This window comes from Varroa destructor, unplaced genomic scaffold (genome assembly GCF_002443255.2).
Source record: "Varroa destructor unplaced genomic scaffold, Vdes_3.0 BEIS01000001.1, whole genome shotgun sequence".
In the NCBI taxonomy this organism is placed as follows: Eukaryota; Metazoa; Arthropoda; class Arachnida; order Mesostigmata; family Varroidae; genus Varroa; species Varroa destructor.
In genome coordinates, this window is record NW_019211454.1 from 60,778,280 (window position 1) to 60,787,600 (window position 9,321).

Below are 9,321 nucleotides of genomic sequence, written 5' to 3' on the forward strand. Positions count from 1 at the left end.
CAGAAATTGTTATCAAATAGTCTTTTGCGAAAGTTGTTTGGTAACTTGTTTGTGTTTTATGCTCTAGACTAATAAATATAAAATATGGTAAATTTATATGATATGTGTGCTATATATGTCAGATTACGTGCATTTAAGTATATATGAGTTAGATGTAAGCGTTCTGCGGACGGAAGCATAATGTGTCTAGTTTTTGCTACATGTGCAAGAATTATTTATAATTCTTGCGCGTGTAGTATTTGGGCTAATAGTTCTCACTTTTATTTAATATTACTTACCCCAGTGACCTCCGTTACGGTGGGTGCACTCTAACAGCTATACAGCAGCGGCAATTGAAATTGTTTTTGTTACACAGTAAGGCCTGAATCGAGGCGGTTCATTTATATACACACTGGTCAAATCACCGCATGAACGACATGAAGATAGACTGCATAGCTTTTTGAAAGATAAATTTGATAAGCTAAAAAAAGCAAAGAGAGTTTGTGCCGTGAAAATAAATTAAATAAATCCTTGAAACCAACCCGATTGTGGTAATGTTTATTACACAAAAATCAGTAATTCTATACCTAAATCGATTACAAGATAGTGCGACAAGTGGATCTTACCAGAGGCTTCCTTGTCTATAAGGCCTGAGTATTGTACCCTTGGGGCACTTGGCTACGACTTAAATCTGTGTACAGGTAATTTCTACAATATTATTAAACATAGATATTGTGATTCTAGTGCCAAGAAATCAGGAAAAGAAGGTTGTATCTTTCCAAGACTTCCTTGGACCTAGGTTTCTGAATTATATTATGTGATGTGATAGTGTGGTCTTAATAAATCTAGCGTAATCTGTGAGTGTTTCCATTTAAGGTAATATTAGCTGTAATGGTTTACCACTTAGCAACGTTCTTTACGGATAGCGGTATAAAGAATCGTTTCTCTGTTAATGTTAAGCTAAAATTATATTTATAAAATAGACGTACTCTAACTGGGGGCTTTTACCCCGCTGGGGCAGCTTATTATATACCAAAATGACAATTACTAGACTCGCAAAGCGACAGTATTAAGGAAATCTTAATTTTAAGATAGTCTTTTTAAATATGAAACTGTATTTCCTCAAAAAAGTTAAATTTCTTGAATATCAAGAAAATTCCGTAAAACTCCGAAAGACATAGAATCTGCAAGTATTATATCAATACCCGTGCTTTACAGTGTTCAGCCTAATCCTATATGTCCAGAGATCGAAGAAGATCATTTGTAAAATGACCTAGAAATTAACGCAGTACGTACACAACTGATCCTAAAAATCGCCAGGGGACGTGGATTAAGCTTTTCAGACTCTCACCTTTTTGCAATAGTATATGAGGTCGGGATATGTTACAATCTACATAATATATACATATATTACATAATATTGTGTGTATGTATAGATATCTATTTGTAATACATATCGGACGTGAGTATAGCTCATCCAGGGAGAAGATATATTGGTAAATGGGATCCTCATTAGCTTGCAGTGTGAGCGACCCTAGCAATCACAGTTGATCACTCATTTCTTTAGAAATACTAAATCCGGTAATTATATCAAAATATAATTTTATTGTTAACAGCAATGCAGGTCGTTAGATAAAATATATTATATAAATAACACTAGCATTATTCAACGAAATCTTTCTAGTTATAACTTATTTTCGAATAAAATAATCGTGAACTTCTAATGTTATTTTGCGTCGTTTTAAGGGGATCACGTTATATATATATATATAGATATATATATATATACATATGTATATATATATATTGTGAATTACCAACCTGCATACATAGAAAATTAAGAGAATTACAAAACGTTAATGGTATTATATATATAGAATATAATATTCGGTTAAATTGGGAAGGCTGCGTCTTGACTCTAGTTTAGAGCATGGACCAAAGGAGACTGTGCATATCGATTTGGCCCATATCAAAGATACAACGCAGGCGAAGTCTAAAAATAAAATGAGTCTGATCTTCCTATGTAAAAATCAGATTAATCAATTTATGACAATTTGTCAATGATTGACTGATTTTTACCTCTGGCTAAACAAGCCAAAATGGCTTGATCAATTTCAGGTTACTGCGTTGTACAATTGCTAAGACCATTTCAAATCAAGCTTATTTATCATTACGTTATTCCGGTATCAATGAGTTACAGTAGCAAAGGCCCGACTGTGCTAGATAAACTACACATAGAATAGCTTTGTCAGTAGGTTTACGGGTAACAAACCGATATAGCAACACCGAAGTGACGAAAAAAGACATGCGAAGGCCGACTTCAATGACAGCTTCAAAGCAGTTCGAGTGTGCCATCTAAAACGGAGATGATTAATCGAAGTCTTGTTTTTGTTTCCTTGTTAAAGCTGCTTTTTATAATCCTATAGAAAATCAAGCTAGCATACATATGCACCGAACTTTTTAGTAAACTAAAGGTTTTCCGACGTAATATCTCCACATATTGAGTCAGCGTTTTAAAGCCATTTTAAAGCCGAGTTCTAGCAGTAATGTATATGCTAAAATAGTTGAAATGTTTGTATTCGAACTTGGGTTCGAGTACCTTGAAAATTTTTTGGAAAAATTGCTATTTCACATTTTATTATGATAAGAACACAGACGTTGCCCAGACTCATAAAAAAAAAAAACTATGCAGTATCTAGTCAAAATAGTCTAGCGTTTCTGGAAAAAAAAACGACTCACAGATGGTTCTGTTGCTTTTACCCCGGAAATTTCGACGTGGAGAATGCCCCCTGTAGCGGTCAACTAATTACGACAAAGACCGACGAAAAGTAGCTATGGCATCGCTAAAAACCCAAGCACATATTACCAAATAGTTTGAAAGCATTCAGAAGACGCTGGCTACAGAAGAAAGACAACGAAAAAGCAGATGATCATGGACGTTGAAAGTTGATTAATATACGATAATGATACATGTATAAAATTAAGGCATTAAATCTATATGTATCATTATCTGTGGTAAAGTTCGGATTGATGTCAAATTAGGGTGATACTATTTGTTTGGTGCAATTGAAGACGAGCCGCCCATCTTGAGTTGCCACCATTTGACAAGCATATTGATTCAACAATTAATAAGCTACTGAAAAAATAGACCAAAACTAATGAACAGGAAAAGTGTCGTCTTGCTCTCCAACAATGCCAGACCACATACATTTTTAGCTTTGAAGATAACTTCGATGAGAAATTTAGAGATAGAATTAGAGTAGACCGACTGTATAGCGCGGACTTTACACCATCAAACTATAGTCTGTTTCGGTCTTCGCAGAACTTCCGTAATTAGGATTTAATCGGTGGCTTAGTCTCAACATGGAGAGATGCAACAATCGCAAATAGGTCGAAAAATAAAAGAAACTGCGGAAGTAACCTCCAGTTACAACACTAAGGTGTTATCCGAAAAATGGTAGAAAATCTATGATCAAAATGGTTCTTATTTAGTTTAGTAACATCGTTTTAAAGTACGAAAGATAATTCTGGCCTACCAACGATCAACACCATGTATACTTCAAGCCTTCACGCTACAGTTGACTCGCGGATACAGAACAGGTGTTGTCCGCCAGAACTGAAAGAAAACGTTTGATCGCAAACCTGAGGGGGGGGTTGAGTTACAAACCTCCTCTTTGAAAAGAATAGCTCTAATGCTCGGAACTTACGACGGTGCGCTCTGCAGACATTTTCTACTTTTTAGAACTCTTTTGCGCAGCCCTGTGCAACAATTTACGATAACGACTGGGCATATAGTTGCTGCTTTCGACCTTGGGCTCTCATTGCAAATTCGTACAGACAAAGCCGTTTACGCAGCACCTTAGGATGTACTTGAAAAGCTGGACATGTTTTGCTGCTCGAGAGTCTCGGTTTAACTCAGTTAGGTTGAAACTGGATGAATTTAACTTGAGCAATATGAGATTCCCGCGAGACGGTGCCATGCGCCTCTGAAACACGGAAGTTCGCACTATTTTTTTGTTAGGTGAGATTTATCACTGCTGGGCATTTTCTGTAATTGAAAAGTAAAGTCTATAGAAGCGAGCGTTCTACAATTAGATCACTAAAGGGTTTGTGTTATATTCAGTTTTGACAGTTATGCCATCGTAGGGAAAAATGTTGTTGAAAATCGCTTGGTCCTTGTAAAATAATAGCGAGATCGTTGCCTAAATGACGTAACGCCTAAAACGTAATGGCAAGCATAGCCATCTCTGGTGCAACCTTGAACTCGTTTACAATGTACAAGCTAGTGTAATTTAATTATGAAATTCATCACAATCATTCACGCTATAGGTGTACATATTAGAAAAAATATGATATTCCAGTTAACGATTGTAGGCTCAAATGTTTGGTAAGTAATCTGATGAAAATTTTAAGGAAAAAAAAAGGATAATTCATCAAAGCGAGATCTGCAAGATAAGGCGGGTACAAACGAACCTCCACCGCAGTTGTTGCTTCGACCACGTTTGCTATCTACGATCTGAAATTGCTGTAGACAAAGATAAGTTCGCCTTGTTTGTCGAACTTCTCCCCTCGCATAGCTTTGTTTATTTGTTGACCGTCCTATTCTGACCGTCAAGCGTTGGCTAATGTATGCGGCCCTTCCAGCTCGACCGTCGTCTTCTCTGCACAGAAATCTAACTCGACCCCCGACTTTGGCCTATCTCCTGCGACCCTCATTCCCTGAAAGATTGACACTTTTATGTGGAAAGTAGATACTGTATTTACGTGTTGCTCAGTGCCGAGTGCGAAGTGCTGAAAAGCGGTAAGAATTCTGCACCCGGATCCTAAACCCCTAATTTATGAATAGATTTCTTATCATCAGTCAACGATCATATGACAGTTATATGTAGTCCATCTTCTCGTTCAATTCACTAACAGTTTGTCGGCTGTATTCGTTCAAAGAAGCCTTCATTCATCGACCTCAGATAGGCGATCGGGACGGAGTGCATCCTTAAATTCGAAAACGCCATCCTTGAACATTGCCAACCCATTTGTCCTTCGAAGTTCTATCGCATGTCCCATTTATTTCTATAGCTGTGTGGTGATGTGTATTCGATAATAGCGGTCAAAAGCGTTGGAGTGTTGGACAAAAGAAAAATAGATTGTACACGTGTTTTCGGCCCATAAAGACAGTTGACTCTGTAAAATCCCCCTGTACGAAAAGATAATCTTGCGATGATCACAGATTGAGTACTCCGTCGGCTAGATCGCGTTTTCCACATAGCATATCTCCAGTCGTTTTTCATTAACTTTTATATAGATATTACTACCCTTTGCTTTTTATTTAACAGACAGATGTTTGAAGAGGCGGATTTCCCATATGCGAAACAATGTTTGCAGCCATTGGCCTCGCGATGGACGAAAGCTCCTGTGATGTGTTTGTGTGTATGTAACGATGTTTCTACAAGTCCTTCCGGGAACCAGGTTTGGTTGTTTAGTGCTTCAGAAGGAGTCGTCAATTGCGCGGAGACAGGAGTGCCACGTAGTCATTGCTGAACGGGACATAAAAGTGAGCTCAGCATTGTTTATATTATCAAATTTTTCTGGGAGCATGTTAATCGTATCTGAGTTTAGCAAGAGGATGACCAACATAGTCTTTACAAAAACAAACGTCTTCACGCTTTTTTGCTGTGTAATAACGCACTACACCGTTACGATAGGGGCGTGACATCGAAAAGTCCGGTATGTATTCATATAAAAATATACATATAAATATTTCTTTTCAGCTGTTGGGTAATAACTAGTAAAAGTCTTCATAAAAAGTATTTATTGACTGCGATAATGGTGCTATGCAGACAGGGTGTTCTGGCTGAACCTAGAAAACGACTGGTTACGTTTTATTTGAAATATCAATTGGTACTCATCAGAAAATGGCTGTTGCGCCATCATTTATTACGACGAAAGATATGCGGCGGTAATATATTTATTATCCAATATACTTACGACGCGACCATGAGTAGAAAATTTTGTTCTAGCTTCCATAATAATACCTTCAAGGTGGCGGAGTAAAGTCCTTCTTCCGGCTGGCTTTTGCATCACCAACGGTCAGAATTTTTCCGTCGGAGATAAATCAAAGGCAACTGAATGCTACATGCCCAATTTAAGAGGATGGAAAAACGAGAAGATGCCTGTGCCTTGGGATCTTTGGAAAGCATTTTTCTAAGCTTGGCAATATGTGAAGTGTACGTGAGTACCCCCCCCCCCCCCAGAAACATGTGCGTAACTTTCAAAATGGCGATTTAATTCCACTGTTTATGCTAATACCATCGTGAGTATAGCTTTGCGCATTCTAATCATTATATAGGCTCTTCAAGGCTTTTGATTATCACGACCCTAGAGTATTTGTGAATCGGAGTCTCCCTCAGGTACTTTGGAAGTCGCATAGGCTGGTGTGCTTTTTTTCGGAGTGCAGACTTCCGCTGGTACCTATTTTCGGGCAGCGTACCTATCCAATACGATGCCTTTTCGGGCCTATTTCTAATTTGCGGGTCGCTCAGTGTCGCTCGTAGCTGAGGCAACCGCAGCGCCACTTGGAAGGCTATTGTGAGTCGTAGATACTCTTATTAGTGATAGCCCTATCCCTTACGATATCGTATATCTCAAAAAGGGGTATAATAACATTAGCTGACCACTCTGGATTGGTAAACAATGTCTGAAATGCTCGGGAGAAACAAATCTAAGATGGGGCTGTGTAGGTCGGTTTCGATAGCCCTAGCAAAATTTTACCATGTACGTTTTTGACTATTTCAGGGCGATCATCATCGTTAGTACGAAGATTATTACAGGAACTATTGATTATTAAAAGCTTAAATTAGACCAGTACACCATACATACACGTGTTGTATAATCAGTGCAAAAATAATGAGCATGCATTCTTCAATAGTTACTCAAGAAGGTCCATGATAGACAATTATCCTGTCCTTTACTACTGTCCTTGGTTCCAGGTTCAACAGTCACTGAATACGCCAATGAAATTTACGTCACAATGTTGGCAGCAGTGTGCTATAGATATTCCTTGTTGTGTCCGCATAAAGAGAATACCTATACGCATTATCCATTACAGCTGAAAAATGTACGGCGTATAGAGCTTTAAATGAGAACTAATATCGTAAAGCCTTTTCATACTAATTTTTTTGTAAATAATACTGACTTTACTTTTGCTAATCGGCTACCTCATTAACAAAGGCATGCCGTACGAGGATTAGTTTTCGGAGTTATCTCGATACCTGTATATTGTTAGCCCTATCTATAATTCAGGTTACTCATCAAGACCACTCGTCAGAGCTTTAGAACGCTAGCTAAATCCATGGGAATCTTCTGGGCTATCTCCGGTAGAGCATCGTCGTCGTTATTCCCCTAGTTTATAGACTTATTGCCACGAAGATGTCTTGACTACTCTGACTTATAGACAAAAATATCAGTCAAGACTTGAAAGCCTTTAGTAACATCCGCGGAGCATGTTCAAAGCGAGCATCTGCCCTGCCTCACGGCTCACACGGACATTGACCAGCTAATTACATGACCACTGTAAGGATATTTTCGACAACTGTTCATTGACCTTTAGGTAAACAATTACTCTAACATTATAACAACTTGAAGAGAAGCACAACTAGAAAATTGGGGTTGGGAAACGAGCTATGAGATTCCTACAACTGTACCAGCATCTTACTGGGACTCTATGGATGTGTGAGGCACTTACATCCTAGAAAGTGTTCTAACTTTAAAGAAGCTTGTTTAATTGTCGTCTTCGGTTGAGCTTGATAACGAAGTTTTACGCATTTTACTATGACTATATAGGTAAATTATTCTGCTTCCAAAATATCAGTCACAGTTATTCAACAATGCATATTTTGATAGCATTCATTTTACCAAAGTATCGCCGCTGTCTGAGTTTTACGTATTCACGCACTCCATAAGTCGTAACCAATTGCTAACTGAAACTCACTCGTATCTGGATATTTTGTATCAATTGTCGATTAATCAGTTTCAATGAGGTATAAAATGGACAGAATGCTTTCTTTAGATTTCTAAGTACGTATGACACGTTTAACTTACATTTATTTGTGGATGATGGTTACCTTACTTGCACCGACTTATTTCTACGTAATGCAAAATATTATTCATGAGTGCTAGTAAGGATCTCGCGTGACCTCGCAATTGAGTTGCAGTTGTTTCTAATACACGTTTTCGACTCTTCGAGGGTTTTTGCCCATATCGTCATTAGCTGCCCATCGGCAGGGGTCATGACGTCCAGAACGCAACGTGCGGATAGCTGGTTTAAACTATTTTTTAATTCAATTTGATCTTTGTTCTTCGGAACTGTACAAGGGTCTTCTTTAACTTCGTCGTTACAACTTCCGTTCGAAGAAGGATATAGGGATTCTTAGGTGAATGGTACCTTTCTGTATCGCGCTGTTTATCATAGTTGGGGATTTAAACAACAAGAACACAGGTTAGGTGTCCTGTTTGACGTACGACTAGTAGGTAGGTAGTTATCAACCCACTGGTAGCTGATATTGTGGCGGTGACGTACCGAAGGCTTATTTCAGCTTTCGGTGAAACGTAATTAGTAGACATTAACCCAAGATTGATCTCAAGTCAATCAATGTAATCAAGCATAATCATACTATTCATTTTTTACTTACACCCTCTTTTTTGTGACGATTAGTTAAAGCTCAACCAAAATTTCCTGAAATGAAACATGCCATCTAGTACTGAAAAGTTGCCTCTTCTTTATTCAACTATACCTTGTGTTTTTGCCAAGAGCATACATTCATTCTCGCAGATTTACCCGGTTTATTTCCCTTTACGGACACAAATCGAAACATCAAAGGTCTGATGTAAAGTATATTAGCAGAAACATTGTCCTAATGCAAAAACAACGCGCCTAGTTTAAATTAGGTCTGCAGGAATTTGTCATATAATGGAGCGCTGGGGGAATATTGAGGGTGGGCCATTGTGCGATATCAGAATGTTCGTTCGTAGCTGATCTACAGCAAGCATCGGATCCTCCTGTTGCTTTAAGCCACGTTTAGTCTCTGCCAGCGGTGTCCCATATACAACGTTGACTCTGAGTTCTTGTCCGGACCTGGCCATAGGCCTTGGTCGTACCGCCCGTTTGCCGCTTCATAGCTCAAGTGCGTTCCTTCGCATGCGGGGTGGTTCAGGCTCGATGCAATGTGCTGTTATCAGTTGGGCACAGTCTCTCAGGCCAACGAATGTGATAAGCTCCGCGCTTTCCAATTGGTCGCCCCAAGCTAAGCGTTCGGTAGTGGCGCAGCCAATCGCCGCCATGCACTAGGG

The 9,321-nt window shown here is 38.7% G+C and overlaps 1 long non-coding RNA gene across 1 annotated transcript in view; it reads right to left on the reverse strand.

Annotated features, from left to right (window-relative positions):
• The window catches only part of LOC111255283 (uncharacterized), a 58,105-nt gene that overhangs the window by 8,385 nt on the left and 40,399 nt on the right, over positions 1-9,321 (reverse strand). The gene's annotated exons all lie outside the window — the stretch shown is intronic.